Raw genomic sequence first — 21,040 nt, 5'->3', positions numbered from 1 at the left:
TCTCTTATCATGTTGGTTGTTCTGTAATGTATAGTAATGATGACTTTCTTCTTCACCCAAGTATTTTGTCTACCTAGTCCAGCTTAGCAAATGAAGTCCAAGAACTATTTGAATAAGTCATTTTTAGAAAAATAACTTTAGGAAGCAGCTGACTCTGGTCTTCTGTATGCCTCTATTGCAGGTTTACTTCCTTCCAAATATGTTTTTTTTTTAATTTTAGCATTATATTAGCAATTTGCAATATACCACTTTATGCATATAAGTTGTATTCTAACGTATTTACTTTTTGCTCATTTGATTGAATTTATATTATTATGTAACCCATCATCAAGGTAACTAAGTTTTGGTAATTAAATTGTTGGATGGTCTTCTCTTTAGCTGGGCAGTTTAGCCATTATTCTCAGTTCTGTGCAGGAGTGAGCCGAAACAAAGTTGTATAGCTCAGAGAGTGAAGCTGCATTTCATGTCTCCTCATAGTCAGAAAGGAAGGGGGGTTGGTGAATGTGTACTGTTTAAGGAAGGGGGTTGGTGAATGTTTTGAGACCATTTTGGGAAAGCACAGAATATTGAAAATTCAAAATTAACCAAATCCACGAGTGTGCAAGCCCAAAGCTAGAGACCTTAGGAATATCCTAGGATGTGCAAAACAGGAAGAAAACAAGAACTGAGCAGGCAGCACAAAGTCAGTCCTATGGCCTCCCCACCCACCCTTCCAGCCCTACTCCTAAAAGAGCCATAATTTAGTCCCAAGTATACTTTTCTGATCTTTTCCTGTGACATATTATGGTATCTTGAAATGGTGCTGGGTTTCCTGAGGCTTGTGCTGCTGACCGCCAACCCCACCCTAGAAAGCACTGAGTGACAGATACTGTAAACATCCTACACTCTCAGCTGTGGAAAATAAGAAAGCTGGGAGAAGGCTGTTTACTCTCTCTGCCTTGGAAATCAACTAAGAGAAATGGATTTTGAATATTTCTATATGTCTTAGAATTGATTCTATCCCGTGTTTGTTTCTGAGGTCAACTGTAAAAGGAAAAAAGGTGAATTGACTAACCCACCCGAAGAAATGTAAGATAATCTATAACATCAGTTATCTTTGAACTGTTTCACCCAGTTTAAAAGAAAAAGAAGATTACCAGATACGTAAATGATAAAAGTTCTGGTAACTTGTATGAGGCTACGTTTTGTGGGTTGCTGTAGCCTCATCTGTAAAATCAACATAACATTACCTATACGTTAAGTTAAACATTTCTCCTTTAACCTGATGGATTCTACACTTAAGTCTCCTTTTCTTAAAGCAAAAAAAAATTCTGGTGTCTTGGGACTTGTATTTTATCAGGGATCAAAGATGCTGTGGAGCCCCATGCTTTAAGAGAGGTAATGATAAACAATATGAGTAAGGTCTGCTCTTTAAAGCTAGAATATAGTTCCATATTTCAGGAAAAGATAGGATTATTGTTGGAGGACAGGAGAGGAAGGAAAATACAGAGGTAGGGAATGGAATATAAGAAGATAATTTTAAGAAAAATCTACAGAACTAACTGATAAGTTCAGCCTTAACCAGAAAAACTCTTTCATGTAAATTGTTTAAATCAAAGGTCTAGATCAAACATCTAATCTAGAATTTAACTTACCCAAAATTTGAGTCCATAACTGTTTTATTAAAAGGTAATATGAAATAAGCCTTCTTGTCAAAGAGAATATTTAAATATTATTATGTAACAAGTCCTTAAGAAGTTAAATAATTAACTTCATGCTTACCTTAAATATTAAACAAATCTGAACAAAATTACTATAGTCTTGGCATATCAGCACATACCAGTCACCTAGAGACTCTACTACTTTAGAAGTATTAGAGGAGCTTTTAATTTTACCTCCTCACTGAGAGTAGAGTCTAATACAATAGGAGCAATTGTTTCATGTGAGTTTATTTTTTAAAAGTATATAAATACAATGACTTTAGCATGTGATTTCAGGGAAGTACTTGAACAAACTGACCTTGAACAGTAGATAGATACTGTTGACATGATTGCTGAGCAACTCCGGCTTGGTTGAGTCATTAACCTTTTTAGATTTTGCCTACAGGCTTAAAAAAAAAAAAAAAAAAAAAAAAAAACGCTCTTTGAGACAATGTTCAACAGTCTCCTCAAAGAAATAATTGTTGTAGACGTTTGGAATTTTACTTTCTGCTAGGAGAGGCAGATAACATGGTTAAGGGGAAAAGCAACTCTATGAAGAAGAGAGTGAAGCATATGCTTTGCCATAGCATTTCACTTTTCTGCCTAAATTAAAAGAGGGGACATTCAAATATTCCAGATCTAAATTTATGTTAACTTTTAGTCATGAATACAGGTGTTTCAAAACTTACTGAAATATGTGCTGAAATTCATTTCATTATTCAAGAATTATTTTTTGAGCATCTACTATGTTAACTTCTAGGCACAAGGGATATAGCAAAGAATGGAAACAAAGTCCTTTCTCTCATGGAACTTACAAGTAAATATATTACATGTCAGAATATAAATATCTTCTTTATGTATATATGTAAAATATATAATTTTATTAAATCTTTTTATTGCCCTGTCTTTCAAAACCAAATGTATTTAAATATTTCAGAACATTTATTTTATTGCCTATGAAAAACTTTGATATAAAGCTACATCATTTTATTTTTTGTTTAGTATTATTCTTCTAGATATGTTCTGTGTGTTAACTAGCCTGTTTTGTGACATGGGTAAGTAAGATTAATTACTAAGCATACTTGAGAGGTCATTATTATATAAATATGAGGGGACTTCAAGATATTCATGGAAAAATTGAATTAAAAGATAAAAATAAAAACTATAAACCTTATTTCTCAGCATAAGCTCCATTAAGGTCAAGACACTTTTGTAAGCAATGATACCAGACATTTGTTCTATTCCTAAAGAACAGGGTCTTGGGAATTTCACCACATCAGTGCTATCTTTTTTACATTATTAACTGAAGAAAAATGGGTTCTCTGACAGATTTTTTTAAGATTAGGAAACAAAAGTCCAAATGAGTGAAATTAGGACAGTAAAGTGGATGTCTTAGTGAAGTTACATTGAAACTCTTGCAAAATTGCCCTTGTTTGATGAGAAGAATGAACAGAAGCATTGTCATAGTGGAGAGGGACTCCCTAGCTTTCCTGGACATTTTTTCTGCTAAAGTTTTGGCTAGCTTTCCCCAAACAGTCTCATAATATAAGTAGATGTTATCATTCTTTGGCCTTTCAGAAAGTTAGCAAGCAAAAAGACTTAAGCACCCCAAAAAAAACACTGTTGCCATGACCTTAGTTCTTGACTGCTTTGCTTTTGCTTTGACTGGACCACTTCCCCTTCTTGGTAGCCATTGCTTTGATTGTGCTTTGTCTTCAGGATCATACCAGTAAAGCCATGTTTCATCTCCTATCATAATCCTTCAAAGAAAAGCTTTAAGACCTTGATCTCACTTGTTTAAAATTTCCATTGAAAGCTCTGCTCTTGTCTGCAGCTCGTCTAAGCACAATGATTTTGGCACCTATTGAGTGGAAAGTTTGCTCAAATTTAATTTTGCAGTCAGAATTGTCTAAGCTGAACCAGTTGGAATGTCTGTGGTGTCGGCTATGGTTTGTGCTATTAATCATCAGTACTCTTCAATTAGGGCACAAACAAGATATTTTTTTTTTCAGTACTCTTCAATTAGGGCATAAACAAGATTTTTTTTTCCTTGCAAATTGATGTGATTTGTCTTCTGTAGTGAATTTCATCTTCAACATCATCTCATCTTTTCTTAAAATAAATTATTCATTTGTAAACTGCTGATTTCTTTAGGGCATTGTCCCCACAAACATTTTGTAAAGCAGCAGTGATTTCCCCATTCTCCCACCCAAGCTTCCCCAAAAATTTGATGTTCTTGCTTCAATTTTAGCAGAATTCACATTGCTCTGATAAGGACTTTTGTCAGACTGATTTGTTATCCTTTTTTGTGCCTCAAAATAGATCCTGTTCAGACATGTTACAAGTTAGTACAAGTTTAGTTTGATGCAAAACACAACAATTGAAATCCATATATAGTTTCTCTATAATATGTATTTTCCATGAACTTCTGAAATTCTTCATATTTGCTGAGATAACATTGCTAAGGAGTTATATAATATAAAAAGTTACATGTTAGTGTGTTTATATATGTAACGTATGTTATGTATATTAAAATTATCATTGTATATGATACAAGTAAATTTTATTAATTTGAACCTAACTCTATTCAGTTTGTAACTCTCTAAACGCTGGTAAGGATGATTTATCTTTATGTTATGTTTGTATATTTGTTGCTAAGCAAACACTATAAAGACTTTAAAAGAACAGACTACTTTTAAATGTAAACATCCATTTATGTTTTAAAAAAATACATAAGCTTTAAGGCTTTAATTGACAAGCATTGTAAGCCTAATGGTGTCATTAAAAATGCAGTAGAAGGCCGGGCGTGGTAGCTCATGCCTGTAATCCAAGCACTTTGGAGGCCAAGGTGAGCGGATCACCTGAGGTCAGGAGTTCAAGACCAGCCTGACCAACATGGTGAAACCCTGTATTTAAAAAAAAAAAAAAAAAGTAGAAATAAAGGTGTCATATGTGCTTTATTCATTTATGAATTTATAGTCTCCTGGTCTCTCTGTGTTTAAATTATATTTTCATACCTAGTGATGATATACTTCTATAAACTACTCTGGCTTAGATTTCTATAAACTTAAATATAATTTTGTTCTCTTCATTTTAAAATTGCAGAAAGCAGGGTTTATTTTTTTAGGTGTTATTTTGGTTAAATTTATCATTGGAAAACTAGATGGTTAATATATTAAAATCAGTTGTATATATATTAGCAACAAACAAAAATTAAAATTTTTAAAAGATGCTACTTTTATAATAGCATCTAAAACTATCAAATACTCTAAGGTAAAAAGATAAATAAAATTCCATGTTTTTAAAAACCACCTTTGAATTTAAAAATAGTTTCAGTGTTGTAGCTAGCCCAGTTGTATGAGTGTGCTGAAGAAGCCAGTCTCTGCCTGACTTCCTATCTGATTAGACATTGTTATTTGCAGTGCAATCACTGCAATTATGCTGGACCATTCCAACCCATCCCACTCCACAAATACTCAGCTCAGTCTTAACATTGGACATTAGTGGCAAGCAAGTAGATGCTCCCACCTCAGGAAACTTCTAATTTTCTGGGGACTACCCCTATTGTACAGCTTATTGCTAAACTTATACTTCAGTGAACCTTTGAAAATTCTACATAATCTACTCCAACTCATTTGATGGAATCTGATTTTTTTACTGACTTTCTTTTCACAGGTATTCAGTAAGTCAATGCTGGACAGCAGCACCCCAGGCTTCTATTATAGTAATAATAATGATAACCAATAATCACAGAGGGTACTGTACATTCCAAAGCCATGCCAGGGGCCAAGAGCAAATACTTAAGTGTCCTTACTATGAACTTGACACTATTCTAAACATTTTGCTTATATTAACTGATTTTATCCTCACAGTTCAGTAATAAGCATGGACATTATTTTTCAAATGAGAAATCTGAGATGAGAGAGATTAAGAAAACTGCCCAAGGTTATGCTAACAAGCTTTAAAACTGGGATTGCAACCTAGGCAGTGTGGTACCAGGGGTCTGATTGTGACTGTGAAGTGATAAGTAAAAGCATCCTCTAATTTAGGTATCATCTTCCTGATTTTCCAGGGAAGGAAACTAAAGTTGAAAGATTTAAGAAAATGTGGCAGTAACTGGAGTTGTTTATGAATCTTCCTGTTCTCCTCTGGCACATGAAAAGATTGTAATGCAGGATTTTTTGCTCCTTAGTTTAGCTAAATCCAGTTCTTGTCTTACAACCAGGAAAAATTAGGCAAACGGACACATGGAACAGTGAGGAGGATGGATTTTTTTTTTTTGAGATGGAGTCCCGCACTGTTGCCCAGGCTGGAGTGCAGTGCATGATCTTGGCTCACTGCAACCTTTACCTCCCAGGTTCAAGCAATTCTCCTGCCTCAGCCTCCCATGTAATTTGGACTACAGGTACCCACCACCACACCCAGCTAATTTTTTGTACTTTTAGTAGAGATGAGGTTTCACTATGTTGGCCAGGCTAGTCTAAATTGCCTGACCTCGTGATCCACCCACCTTAGCGTCCAGAGTGCTGGGGTTACAGGTGTGAGCCACCTTGCCCAGCCGAGGATGGAATTTATTAAGTGAAAAGAAAGCTGTCAACAAAGAGAGGGGTGCTGTATGTAGGTTTCCACCTCACAAAAATTGAATACCAGGCCACCACACACAAGATGAAGAGGCCCAACTCCTTCCCCTCATGAGGCATGAATTCCTGGTGGCTCCACCCCATTCCCCCCAGTGGTTGTGGGGCATGCCTAGATGAGCCCCCTTTGCTGGTTCCCCTATCTGCACAAAGCATCTACTCTAAAGACTTGTGGGATGGGTCAGAGACTCTCTGGGGACCTTTCCCTATTTGCCTAGGCATTCGGCTCTCTTCTGCCTTTATCAATTGTACTTCTCTACATCTTCTGAGGTTAGGTGTGGCTGTGAGATTTGTTTTCATCAATGAAATGTGAACAGAAGAGCCAGGGAAGTATTAAGAGTTTGTGTACCCATCCTCCTGCATTGTTGAAAGGTTTTTCAAGACAGAGTCTTTATCACCTTGATCTTTGAATGGCTAGATTGGATAGCACCACTGTGCTTACTGGTGTTGGACACACAGATTAATTGATAAACTCCTGAGATTCAAGGCAGGGTTGGAGGAAGGAGAGTGTTTGTAACCATGACATAATCTCCTCTAACTTAATTTGCCTAAATAACTCTCACACACTCTTAAGCTTATTGGTGCCAGGTATTTATCTAGAATCCAGGGCTCTCTGACTCAACGATCCATGGTTTTTTCATTTATTTCTGCTCTTTTGGTATCACATGACCTGTAGGAGCCCAAATTTCATTCTTTTACTTGCCTTTTAATTTTATGAAAGTGCTTAAAAATTCAATCTGATGTCTATGGTTAGTCTAAGATTAAGATTAAGAAAATATAGAAGAAAAATCTTTGTCATTCTGTGGCCTACATGTTTGGTCTGGAGCTTAATATGATGATCTACAGGATCATGAGAAATTTTCATGGCTTGCTTAATTATAAGACTCAAGTTCTAGCAATAGACTGTCAATAATATTAGCTAAAGAATGCTAATATATCCGAAGTGTTACTCATATTCCTCACTGTGCTTATTCACAGTGTGAGCTGCTACAAGACTTCACCCTCTTATAGGTTGTCACTCAGACACTCTGGCTCTATAAAGTAATTCCACCATCCATATGTATGTATGTATGTATATATGTGCATGCTACCGAAACACCAGGGGTTCAGTCTAGGTCCTGCTGCTCCTTGCTGCACAGAAGGCTAGTGACTGAGATGATGAGTACTGCCAAGGAAGAAGGCTTTAATCTGGTGCTGCAGCCAAGGAGATGGGAGCTCAGTCCCAAATCCATCTCCCTGACCAGCTAGGGGTTTACACAGCAGGGAAGAAATTTAACAGTGTGTAAGAAAACAGGAACTAGAGAGGAGGGGTAAGGAAGCAATCATGATGAATGAAGGGTCTGGCATCTCATTGTCTGGATGTGGAGATCTGGTGAGTTTCAGTTCTTTTAATACTTTTTTTCTTTTGAGATGTCTGAAGGTGGTTTCCTGAGGAAGGAACTCTAATAAACCAAATGTAAGTTTCAAGTTTTAAAACCAGATGGGGCAATTTCTATGTTTATTTAAAAAAAAACTATGAGACTATTGGGTCAGTTTCGTGTGTGTGTGTGTGTGTGTGTGTGTGTGTGTGTGTGTGTGTAATCCCTTTATGTACACAATACCAAATTATCCAGGTTCATATGTTTAAATTTAGAATTGTGAGGATCTCCCAATCTGCCAGCTGAGTATGCCCAACAGTTTAGCTGTATGGCATTGACTATGATCACAGTGAACAACAGAGAACCACATGCAACTCTAATTCTTTCCTGAGGAGTATCTTCCTGAAAATAAATGAATAGAAGACTCTGAGAACCTTGCCTCTTGCATTATTTGAGTATGGAATGACCTGTGATGCAGTACATGTTCATGTAATAAGGAAAAAAAAAACAAAAAGAAGGCTTTAACCCCTTAATTAGCAGACCTAACTTTTTAGAGTTGGGGGTTTTCTTTCTTTTACTTGCTGAAAATTGACTGATTACTTTAACTTTGTAAGGTTACTTTATTCATTTAATCACAAAACTCCTAACATTCAGTAATTCTTCTAAACTAGTTTATTTGTTTATAGTCCTGCCTCATTCTAGAAATGACTAAAGGCAATAAATTTATGTTTAATCTTGGCAAATACTGGTTGAATGATAACTGAGCTAACTTTTGTGGGATAAACTATACAGTGAATAGATTATGTAGGTTTGGAATGTTTTTATTTTAATGTGGAAATAATTATAGATTTAGAAGAAGTTGCAAAAATTGTTTGGAGAGAGCCTGTGTACCTTTCATCTAGTTTTCCCTGGTTACAGCACAGTAGCAAGACCAATAAACTGACATTGGTACTGTGACAGTGTGTGTGTGTGTGTGTGTGTGTGTGTGTTCTACACCATGTTATTATGTGCACAGATTCTTATAACCAGCACAGCAATTAATATACAAATGAGCATACAGATTAGTTTTGCTATATCATTTTTCTATAATCTGAAGACATATTAAACTTTTTTGTATCTTAGAGGATGAAGCCTTTCTTGGTGACTCGAAGAGCATCAGCATTTTCTGTTGGTAATAACAACTAGCAAATAAAGTTCAGGTGAAATTTATACTCCTTTGTAAAGTGTAGCTGTTCCAATAGGTCCTGTATTTGGTCTAATGTCTACTTAATTACAGTAAGCCTTCAGGTTTTTTGTTGTTCTATTTGTTTTGGGAGCAGGGATTTGATATATGTCTAAATATGACAGGCTTTCATTTAAAAATATCTTGATTTTCCATTGAGAATAATGTGTCTTTCACTATATTGAGCTTATGTGGATGTTTATTACTATATAAGAATTTTACAGGAGATAAATTCCTATGAAATATTCTCATTGCTATCTTAATTAGAAATACTATATATATATATATATATATATTTTTTTTTTAGATGGAGTTTCACTCTTGTTACCCAGGCTGGAGTGCAATGGCGCAATCTCGGCTCACTGCAACCTCCGCCTCCTGGGTTCAAGCAATTCTCCTGACTCAGCCTCCTGAGTAGCTGGGATTACAGGCACACACCACCATGCCCAGCTAATTTTTTGTATTTTTAGTAGACACGGGGTTTCACTGTGTTGACCAGGATGGTCTTGATCTCTTGACCTCGTGATCCACCCGCCTCAGCCTCCCAAAGTGCTGGGATTACAGGCTTGAGCCATCGCACCCAGCCCAGAAATAATCTTTTTATGCCCCACTGTAGGTGATAAGTTCCCCATGTTCAGTGAATATACTTACAATTAGGTCAGTCTATTATTAGGAACATACAGGCAGCCAACTGGCAAATGTATTGTTTTCCTGTCTGAGGAGAAGAGAAAAAACACTAAGGTAAAATTAAAATGCCAATACATGCTGACAAAGAGCTAATAGAAAGCATGTAACATTATGTACTGGTGATACTGAGATGAAACAATGGAATATATTAAAAGGTACCTATGTGGATTTTATTCTTTGAGAAAAGGACTAGGGTAGGGGGTGGAAAGGCAGGGAAAGAATGAAGATGATGTATTGAAAGAGAAGATTATTTGATCCATTTATCTGAAGTAAAAATCCTAAGTTTTATAAGATCCTCAAATGATTGACTACATTTTCAGGTAGGTGTGCATTAATAAATGTTAAATGGCTAAAAGAAAAGGGGTTGTATTCTCCCAATAGCTTGTCATATAGCTTTAAAAGTATTGCTTTAAGAATCATCAATTTAGGGGGAGGATTTGAGTGCCAGGCAATAGGACTCTGCTTTCAGTCCTGTTCATCACATTTTAATTTTTATTAATATTATTGGAGTTATGATTTATATTTTTGATTTATTTTTTAAAAGAAACAGTGTTACAGTAGATGAATCAAGGTCCAAGTGAAATCTCAGCAGCCTGAAAGAATGGGCAGGATTGGATACAATGAAATTGAATTGGTATAAATATGGAAGTCCAGTTCTTGGCGTCAGACGGCTAATTGCACAAGGACTTCATGGGGAAATATTTGGAAATAATTATAGATTTATGAGAAGTTGCAAAAATTGTTTGGAGAGATCCTATGTACGTTTTACCCAGTTTCCCCCAGTGGTTACATTTTACAGCATTTACTACAGTACAGTAGCTGTAGCAAATCATCACATATGGAAAAAGACTTAGGAATTTTCCTAACCACTACCTATGTGGCCCACAGAGTGACATAATGTTCCAAAAAATTAATACAACTTGTATGTAATCATAGATAAACATACCCCAAAATATACATACACAGGATATAATTTCCAAAGTAGGACAACAAATTGCCTACTTTATTTTATGTTGGCATTTTCCAAGTACTGTGTTCATTACCACACAATAGAGGTATAAGTAAAGCAAGTAAAACAATGTGGCCATTTGATGAAGGGCCCTCAGAAATGTATGATTGAGCCAATTGCAGCTACTTAGGAAACTTGAGGCAAGGATTTGAGGCTGCAGTTTGCTATGATCATGCATATGAATGACCACTGCATTTCAGCCTGGGCAATATGGCAAAAACTTTATTTCTTAAAAAAAAATTAAAAGTGTATTATTGAAAACCATGGTGCATTGCTGTCTTCCAATAATGGGCTAGAACAAGGATAGAGGCTTATATTTAAACTATGCTCCAACCCCAAAGTGCATAACTTGGACCACAGTTGAAGATACGTAGAAGCAGAATTCAACACAACATAATTTTTAGCCATATTTAGAGAATCCAAAAATGAAGCAGGCTCATTCAGAGGCAATGAGTCCCTTATTACTGGAGATACTCAAGCAGGAATTTCAGTGGCCACTGAGCAATGGAAATGTTACAGTTTCTTCAACCCTGAAATTTTATTAAATGTGTATCAGCAAATCATAGGTGTCCCACTTACCTCATTCTTAAGTAATATTTAACTTCTGTGGGCCCCAGTTTTCTCTTATTTAATGGACTGAGAAGTGATAATAACTTATAAAACTGTTGTAAAAATTAAGTTAAAGAATAATAACAGTAGCCTGATTCCAGATATCCTCACATCTCCCAAATAAATATTAAGATCCACAAGGAGAACAAATGAAGCTATATAGGACCTTAGAATTAAGCATTGTTAAGAGACAGAAAATGCTGCAATCCTGATGACACCTTGATTTCAACCTTGTGAAACCAGAGCAGAAAATCATCCAAGCCAACTGAACTTCTGACCTACAGGAACATACACCTGCTACATGAAGACCAACATGAAGAAAACTATCAACTCTGCTGAGACCACAAATACAAATATGAAATGAATACATGTGATATGCTCTGGACAAATAATTGATTAAATCACACTGTGTATTGACTCGTTCTCCTGCTAATAAAGACATATCTGAGACTGGATAATTTATAAAGGAAAAGAGGTTTAATGAACTCACAGTTCCATGTGGCTGGGAAGGCCTCATAATCATGGCAGAAGGCAAAAGGCACATTTTACATGGTGGCAGGCAAGAGGGAATGAGAGCCAAGTGAAAGGGAAAACCTTTTATAAAGCCATCAGATCTCATGAGACTTAATCACTACCATGGGAATATTATGGGAGAAACTACCCCCATGATTCAATTATTTCCTAACAGATCCTTCCCAAAGCACATGGGAATTATAGGAGCTACAATTCAAGATGAGATTTGGGTGGGGACACAGCCAACCATATCACACCAAAGTTAATTTATTATTAAAGAAATAGGTGAGAAAATAATAGGTGAAAACAGTCAAGAAGGTTTTGACAAAATTATATTGAAGGAGACATGCCATACCCAGATATCGAAAAGATCTTCAAAGTTACAATAATTAGAATGAAACAGTATTGTCTCAGATATAGACAAACACATTAGTGAAATGGAAAAGAGAGCCTACAAATAAAATCATGTATATGATAAAGGTAGTTATACTCCCATAGATAAAGAATAAATTACTTGATAAATAGTACTAGGATAGTTGGTTAACTACTGGGGGAAAATGTTAGATCTTTATACTATATTGCAAATTAAATTGTAGCTAGATTAAAGAGTTAAATATTTTCAAAAGGCCAAATAATCAGATGTTTGTATCATCTGAAAATGGAAGAGAACCTTCCAAGCATTAAAGCAATATTTTAAAATCTGCAAGAAAATGGACTAATATAAATAAAGATAATTAAAACCTTATTTATCTAAATATGCCAAACAAAATATGAAAGCACTTAATTTGGGGAAATGTCTGTAAACATGTAAGCGGATTCATTGTCATAATATCTGAGGCATACTTTATTAAGATAGACTTAGGTAGAAAAATGGAAAAATATATCAAATGCTAATTCACAAAAGAAGACATTCAAATAACTAATATAATACTTAAAAGTTTCAACACTGGACCTGGGCAAGATGGCCGAATAGGAACAGCTCCAGTCTGTAGCTCCCAGTGAGATCAATGCAGAGGGTGGATAATTTCTGTATTTCCAATTAAGGTACCTGGCTCATCTCATTGAGACTGGTTAGACAGAGGGTGCAGCCCATGGAGGGTGAGCAGAAGCAGGGTGGGGTGTTGCCTCACCCGGGAAGTACAAGGGGTCGGGGAACTCACTCCCCTAGCCATGGGAGGCTATGAGGGACTGCCATGAGGAATGGTGCATTCCAACCCAGATACTACATTTTTCCCACCATCTTTGCAACCCACAGACCAGGAGATTTCCTCAGGTGCCTATATCACCAGGGCCCTGGGTTTCAAGCACAAAACTAGGCAGCTGTTTGGGCAGACACCAAGCTAGCTGCAGGAGTTTTTTGTTTTTTTAATAACCCAGTGGTGCCTGCAATGCCAGAGAAACAGAACCATTCACTCCCCTGGAAAGGGGGCTGAAGCCAGAGAGTCAAATGGTCTAGCTCAGCATTTCCCTCAACCCTCCCCCATGGAGCCAGCAAGCTAAGATCCACTGGCTTGAAATTCTTGCTGCCAGCATAGCAGTCTGAAGTTGACTCAAGCTTGGTGGGGGTAGGGGCATCTGCCATGATTGAGGCTTGAGTAGGTGGTTTTCCCCTCACAGTGTAAACAAAGCCACTGGGAAGTTTGAACTGGGCAGAACTCACCACAGCTTGGCAAAGCTGCTGTAGCCAGACTGCCTCTTTAGATTCCTCCTCTCTGGGCAGGGCATCTCTGAAAGTAAGGCAGTAGCTCCAGTCAGGGACTTATAGATAAAACTCCCATCTCCCTGGGACAGAGCACCTGGGGGACGGGGCAGCTGTAGGTGCAGCTTTAGCAGACTTAAACATTCCTGCCTGCTGGCTCTGAAGAGAGCATTGGATCTCCCAGCACAGCACACAAGCTCAGCTAAGAGACAGACTGCCTCCTCCAGTGGGTTCCTGATCCCCATGCCTCCTGACTGGGAGACACCTCCCAGCAGAGATCAACAGACACCTTATATAAGAGAGCTCTGGCTGGCATCTGGTGGGTGCCCCTCTGGAATGAAGCTTCCAGAGGAAGGAACAGGCAGCAATCTTTGCTGCTCTGCAGTCTCTGCTGGTGATACCCAGGCAAACAGAGTCTTAAGTGGACTCCCAGGAAACTCCAGCAGACCTGCAGCAGAGGGGCCTGACTGTTAGAAGGAAAATAACAAACAGAAAAGAATAACATCAACTTCAACAAAAAGGACATCCATGGCCGGGCACGGTGGCTCATGCCTGTAATCCCAGCACTTTGGGAGGCCGAGGCGGGTGGATCACGAGGTCAAGAGATCGAGACTATCCTGTTCAACATGGTGAAACCCCATCTCTACTAAAAATACAAAAAATTAGCTGGGCATGGTGGCTTGTGCCTGTAATCCCAGCTACTTGGGAGGCTGAGTCAGGAGAATTGCCTGAACCCAGGAGGCGGAGGTTGCGGTGAGCCAAGATCGTGCCATTGCACTCCAGCCTGGGTAACAGAAGCGAAACTCCGTCTCAAAAAAAAAAAAAAAAAAAAAGGACATTCACACAAAAACCCTATCGGAAGGTCACCAATATCAAAAATCAAATGTAGATAAATCTATGAAGATGAGGAAAAATCAGCACAAAAATGCTGAAAATTCCAAAAACTAGAATGCTTCGTCTCCTCCAAATTATCACAACTCCTCACCAGCAAGGGAATAAAACTAGAGGGAGAATGAGTTTGATGAATTTACAGAAGTAGGCTTCAGAAGGTGGATAAAAACAAACTCCTCTGAAAGAAGAATGCTCTGAGTTAATGCAAGGAAGCTAAGAACATTGAAAAACAGTTAGAGGAATTGCTAACTAGAATAACAGTTTAGAAAAGAACATAAATGACCTGATGGAGCTGAAAAACACAGGACAAAAACTTTGTGAAGCACACCCAACTATCAATAGCAGAATAGATCAAACAGAGGAAAGAATATCAGAGATCAACTTAATGAAATAAAGCATGAAGACAAGATTAGAGAAAAAGAAGACAAAAAGGAATGAACAAAGCATTCAGGAAATATGGGACTATGTGGAAAGGCCAAACCTATGTTTGATTGGTGCACTTGAAGTGACAGGGAGAATGGAACCAAGTTGGAAAACACTTCAAAATATTATCCAGGAGAACTTCCCCAATCTAGCAAGACAGGCCAACATTCAAATTCAGGAAATACAGAGAACACCACAAAGATACTCCTTGAGAGGAGCAACCCCAAGACACATAATCATTGGATTTCACCAAGGTTGAAATGAAGGAAAAAATGTTAAGGACAGACAGAGAGAAAGGTCCCCAAAAGGAAGCCCATCAGACTAACTGTGGATCTCTCTGCAGAAACCATACAAACCAGAAGAGAGTGGGGGCCAATATTCAACATTCTTAAATGATTTTCAGGCCAGGCACACTGGCTCATGCTTGTAATCCCAGCACTCTGGGAGGCCGAGGCAGGCAGACACAAGGTCAGGAGTTTGGGACCAGCCTGACCAACATGGTGAAACCTCGTCTCTACTAAAAATACAAAAATTAGCTGGGCATGGTAGAGTGTGCCTGTAATCCCAGCTACTCAGGAGGCTGAGGCAGGAGAATCGCTTGAACCCAGGAGGCAGAGGTTGCAGTGAGCTGAGATCACAACACTGTACTCCAGCCTGGCAACAGAGGAAGACCCCATCTCAAAAAAAAAAATATATATATATATATATATATATATGTCAATCCAGAATTTCATATTCCAGCCAAACTAAGCTTCATAAGTGAAGGAGAAATAAAATCCTTTATGGACAAGCAAATGCTGAGAGATTTTGTCACCACCAGGCCTGCCTTACAAGAGCTCCTGAAGGAAGCACTAAATATGGAAAGGAAAAACCAGTGCCAGCCACTGCAAAAATATGTCAAATTGTAAAGACCATCAACACTATGAAGAAACTGCATTAACTATTGGGCAAAATTACCAGCTAGCATCATAATGACAGGATCAAATTCACACATTACAATATTAACCTTAAATGCAAATGGGCTAAGTACCCCAATTAAAAGACACAGACTGGCAAATTGGAAAGAGAGTTGAAACCCATGTGCTGTATTCAGGAGACCCATCTCACATGCAAAGACACACATAGGCTCAAAATAAATGGATAGAGGAATATTTACCAGCAAATGGAATGCAAAAAGCAAAACAAAACAAAACAAAAAACGATGTTGCAATATTCTAGTTTCCGATAAAGGAGACTTTAAACCAACAGAGATCAAAAAAGAAAGGGCATTACATAATGGTAAAGGGATCAATGCAACAAGAAGAGCTAATTATCCTAAATATATATACACCCAATACAGGAACACCCAGATTCATAAAACAAGTTCTTAGAGACCTACAAAGAGACTTAGATGCCCATACAATAATAGTGGAGACTTTAGTATCCCACTGTCAATGTTAGACAGATCAACAATACAGAAAATAAACAAGGATATTCAAGACTTGAACTCAGCTCTGGACCAAGTGGACCTAGTAGACATCTCCACAGAAATCTCCACCCAAGATCCACAGAATATACATTCTTCTCAGCACCACATCATACTTATTCTAAAATTGACAACATAATTGGAAGCAAAACACTACTCAGCAAATGCAAAATAATGGGAATCATAACAGTCTCTCAGAGCACAGTGCCATCAAATTAGAACTTATGATTTAGAAACTGACTCAAAACCAGACAACTACATGGAAACTGAACAACCTACTCCTGAATGACTACTGGGTAAATAATGAAATTAAAGCAGAAATAAAGAAGTTCTTTGAAACCAATGAGAACAAAGACACAACATACCAAAACTCTGGGACACAGCTAAAGCAGTGTTTAGAGGGAAATTCATAGCACTAAATGCCCACAGGAGAAAGCAGGAAATATCTAAAATTAGCAGTCTAACGTCAAAATTAAAAGAACTAGAGAAGCAAGAACAAACAAATTCAAAAGCTAGCAGAAGACAATAAATAAGATCAGAGCAGAACTGAAGGAGATAGAGAAAATCCCTTCAGAAAATCAATAAATCCAGGAGCTAGTTCTTTCAAAAGATTAACAAAGTAAATAGACCGCTAGCCAGACTAATAAAGAAGAAAAGAGATAAGAATCAAATAGGCAAAATAAAAAAATGATAAAGGGGATATCACCATTGATCCCACAGAAATACAAACTACCATCAGAGATTGGTAAACACCTCTATGCGAATAAACTAGAAAATATAGAAGGAATGGATGAATTCCTGGACACATACACCCTCCTAAGACTAAACCAGGAAGAAGTCAAATCTCTGAATAGGCCAATAACTAGTTCTGAAATGAAGGCTGTAATTAATAGCCTACCAACCAAAAAAAGCCCAGGATCAGACAGATTCACAGTCACATTCTACCAGAGGTACAAAGAGGAGCTGGCACCATTCCTTTTGAAAGTATTCCAAGCAATAGAAAAAGATGGACTCCTTCCTAACTCATTTTATGAGGCCAGCATCATCCTGATACAAAAACCTGGCAGAGACACAACTAAAAAAAGGAAATTTCAGGCCAGTTTCCCTGATAAACATTGATGCAAAATCCTCAATAAAATCTGGCAAACTGAATCCAACAGCACATCAAAAAATTTATCTGCCATGATTAAGTTGGCTTTATCCCTGGGATGCAAGGCTGGTTCAACATATGCAAATCAACAACTGTAATCCATCACATAAACAGAACCAATGACAAAACATGATTATCTCAATAGATGCAGAAAAGGTCATTGATAAAATTCAACTCCCCTTCATGCTAAAACTAGGTATTGAAGGAACATATCTTAAATTGAAGGAACATATCTTAAATTAATAAGAGCTATTTATGACAAACACACAGCCAATATCATATTGAATAGGCAAAAGCTGGAAGCATTTCCTTTGAAAACTCACACTAGACAAGGATGTCCTCTCTCACCACTCCTGTTCAACATAGTATTAGAAGTTCTTGCCAGGGCAATCAGGCAAGGGAAAGAAAGAAAGCATATTCAGATAGGAAGGAAGGAAGTCAAATTGTCTCTGTTTGCAGATGACATGACTGTATATTTAGAAAACCTTATCATCTCTACCCAAAATCTCCTTAAACTGATAAGCATGTTGAGCAAAGTCTCAGGACACAAAATCAATGTGCAAAAATCAGAAGCTTTCTTATACATCAATAATAGACAAACAGAGAGCCAAATCATGAGTGAACTCCCATTTGCAATTGCTACACAGAGAATAAATTACCTAGGAATACAACTTACAAAGTACATGAAGGACCTCTTCAAGGAGAACTACAAACCACTGCTCAGGGAAATAAGAGAGGACACAAACAAATGGAAAAACATTCCATGCTCATCGATATGAAGAATTAATATCATGAAAATGGCCATACTGCCCAAAGTAATTTATAGATTCAATGCTATCCCCATCAAGCAACTATTGACTTTCTTCACATAATTAGAAAAAACTACTTTAAAATTCATATGGAACCAAAAATAGAGCCGTATAGCCAAGACAATCCTAAGCAAAAAGAACAAAGCTGGAGGCATCATGCTACCTGACTTCAAACTATACTACCAGGCTACAGTAACCAAAACATCATGGTACTGGCACCAAAACAGATATATAGAACTATGGAACAGAACAGAGGCCTCAGAAATAACACCAACGCATCTACAACCATTTGGTCTTTGACAAACCTGACAAAAACAATCAATGGGGAAAGGATTCTCTATTTGATAAATGGTGTTGGGAAAACTGGCTAGCCATATGCAAAAAACTGAAACTTGACTCCTTCTTTATACCATACAAAAAATTAACTCAAGATGGATTAAAGACTTAAACATAAGACCTAAAACTATAAAACCCTAGAAGAAAACCTAGGCAATACCATTCAGGACACAGGCATGATGGATAAAGACTTCATGACTAAAACAGCAGCAATAGCAACAAAAGCCAAATTAGACAAATGGAATCTGATTAAAGAACTTCTGCACAGCAAAAGAAACTATCATTAGAGTGAACAGGCAACCTACAGAATGGGAGAAAATTTTTGCAATCTATCCATCTGACAAAGGGTTAATATCCAGAATATACAAGGAACTTAAACAAATTTACAAGAAAAAAAACAGCACCATCAAAAAGTGAGCAAAGGTTATGAACAGACACTTCTCAAAATAAGACATTTATGTGGCCAAAAACATATGAAAAAAAGCTCATCATCACTGGTAATTAGAGAAATTGCAAATCAAAACCACAATAAAATACCATCTCACTCCAGTTAGAATGGTGATCCTTAAAAAATCAGGAAACAGATGCTAGAGAGGATGTGGACAAAAAGGAATGCTTTTACACTATTGGTGGGAGTGCAAACTAGTTCAACCATTGTGGAAGACAGTGTGGTAATTCCTCAAGGATCTGGAACCAGAAATACCATTTGACCCAGCATATCATTACTAGGTATACACCCAAAGGGCGATAATTGATTCTGCTATAAAGACACATGTACATGTATGTTTGTTGCAGCACTATTCATAATAGCAAAGACTCGGAACTAACCTAAATGCCCATCAATGATAGACTGGATAAAGAAAATGTGAGACATACACACCATGGAATACTATGCAGCTATAAAAAAAGGATGAGTTCATGTCCTTTGCAGGGACATGGATGAAGCTGGAAGCCATCATTCTCAGCAAACTAACATAGAAACAAAAAACCAAATACCACATGTTCTCACTCATAAGTGGGAATTGAATAATGAGAACACATGGACATAGGGAGGGGAACATCACACACCAGGGCCTGTTGTGGGGTGGGTGGCTAGGGGAGGGATAGCATTAGGAGAAATACCTAATGTAGATGACAGGTTGATGGGTGCAGCAAACCACCATGGCGTATGTATACCTATATAACAAACCTGCATGTTCTGCACATGTATCCCAGAACTTAAAGGATAATAAAAAAGTTTCAGCAATAAAAATAATCACAAAAGTTTCTAAAATAAAAGTTCTCTAACATGGAGAGCAATCTTTGCTGATTGAAAAGTTAAGCCTTCATGAAACAGTCCATTTGCTTCACAGCCATGTAAAATTGAGGGGGAATTTAGCCATCTCTAAGCAACTATGTATACCCAAATCTCAACACAGAAATCCCTCTGTGAATTTATTTCAAATGTATATATTTAATAATCTGAAACAATATGAAAACACATGTATTAAGTTATTCATAGAATACTATATTTAATTGTCAAGCATAGAAGATTGGTTGAATAACTGTGGTATGTACATAAAATGGAGTACTATGCAGTAAGGAAGAACATTATTTACTGTTATGGAATGATTTCTGGGAGACTTAATAAGGGGAAAAAAGCAAAATGTCCACATATATATTATGCTAACTTTGTGTATAAAAGAAGGGACATTTTTTAGATTCATATAAATGAATATTATTTATATAATAAGCACAAATCAGAAAGCAAGTTATTTGCCTTTAGGGGTTTGGGGAAATTGGATAGAAGGAATACAGGAAGAAGTGACACATCTCTGATTATACCTTTTTTGTACAGTTTGACTTTTGAAAGCATGTTAATATTCTACATATTCCAAAAATAAAATCAATATGAATAAGAAGGAAGTTCCAAAACTGAAAACAAACTAAAATACGTTAACCTAATTACATTTCAAATGAACAGCACAGCCATACTAAAGGAAAGTAAAGGAAGAAGGAAAGAACAACTAAAGTAACTTAAAAACACAGTATCTAACTATATCCCCTCATTCTTGGGGTAGGAGGGGAAGAAGAACTGCAAAGAAATCCAAAAATCTTTTTGGTAGACTTGTTATTGTAATGGCATTGGCAAAGCAATTCCAAACCTACTTCAGGTATACCAAAGAGTTGTACAAATGAGTAAATATGTTGATGTGGTTAGAAGTTCTCACTGTGGAAGAAGGGATGTACAAATATGGAATGCTGGAAGGCAAGAAAGTACACTTTGGGAGTGTATTGGAACTGAAGATTTGACTTGAACTCATGATTTCTAAAATATATATATATATTTATGTGCACAGATACATGCACATGTATATTTACATGTCTGTTTATTGGTGTGCATGTGTATGCATGTGTGTATGTGTGTTTATATATATGTACATAGACTTTCTAACTCGCTTTACTGAGAAAGCCAAGTAGCAAAGACCAGAGTAGCCGTGAGCAAACCTAACACCCAAATCATGGTCCTCACTAAAAGGAACCAGGGGTTCTAGGAGAAATATCTGATTCCAA

The 21,040-nt window shown here is 37.1% G+C and overlaps 1 long non-coding RNA gene across 1 annotated transcript; it reads right to left on the bottom strand.

The window, feature by feature from the left end:
- Positions 1–955: 955 nt before the first annotated feature.
- Positions 956–17,041, bottom strand: LOC144582164 (uncharacterized). Its single transcript, XR_013534329.1, has 2 exons — positions 9,548–17,041; positions 956–2,086 (listed from the first exon to the last, which is right to left on the bottom strand). It is a non-coding gene; the product is annotated as an uncharacterized LOC144582164 (long non-coding RNA).
- Positions 17,042–21,040: the final 3,999 nt, after the last annotated feature.

Source organism: Callithrix jacchus, chromosome 4, assembly GCF_049354715.1.
Source record: "Callithrix jacchus isolate 240 chromosome 4, calJac240_pri, whole genome shotgun sequence".
Taxonomy (NCBI): domain Eukaryota; kingdom Metazoa; phylum Chordata; class Mammalia; order Primates; family Cebidae; genus Callithrix; species Callithrix jacchus.
The sequence above is the reverse complement of the archived record's forward strand: the minus strand, read 5'-3'. Positions and strand labels throughout refer to the sequence as shown.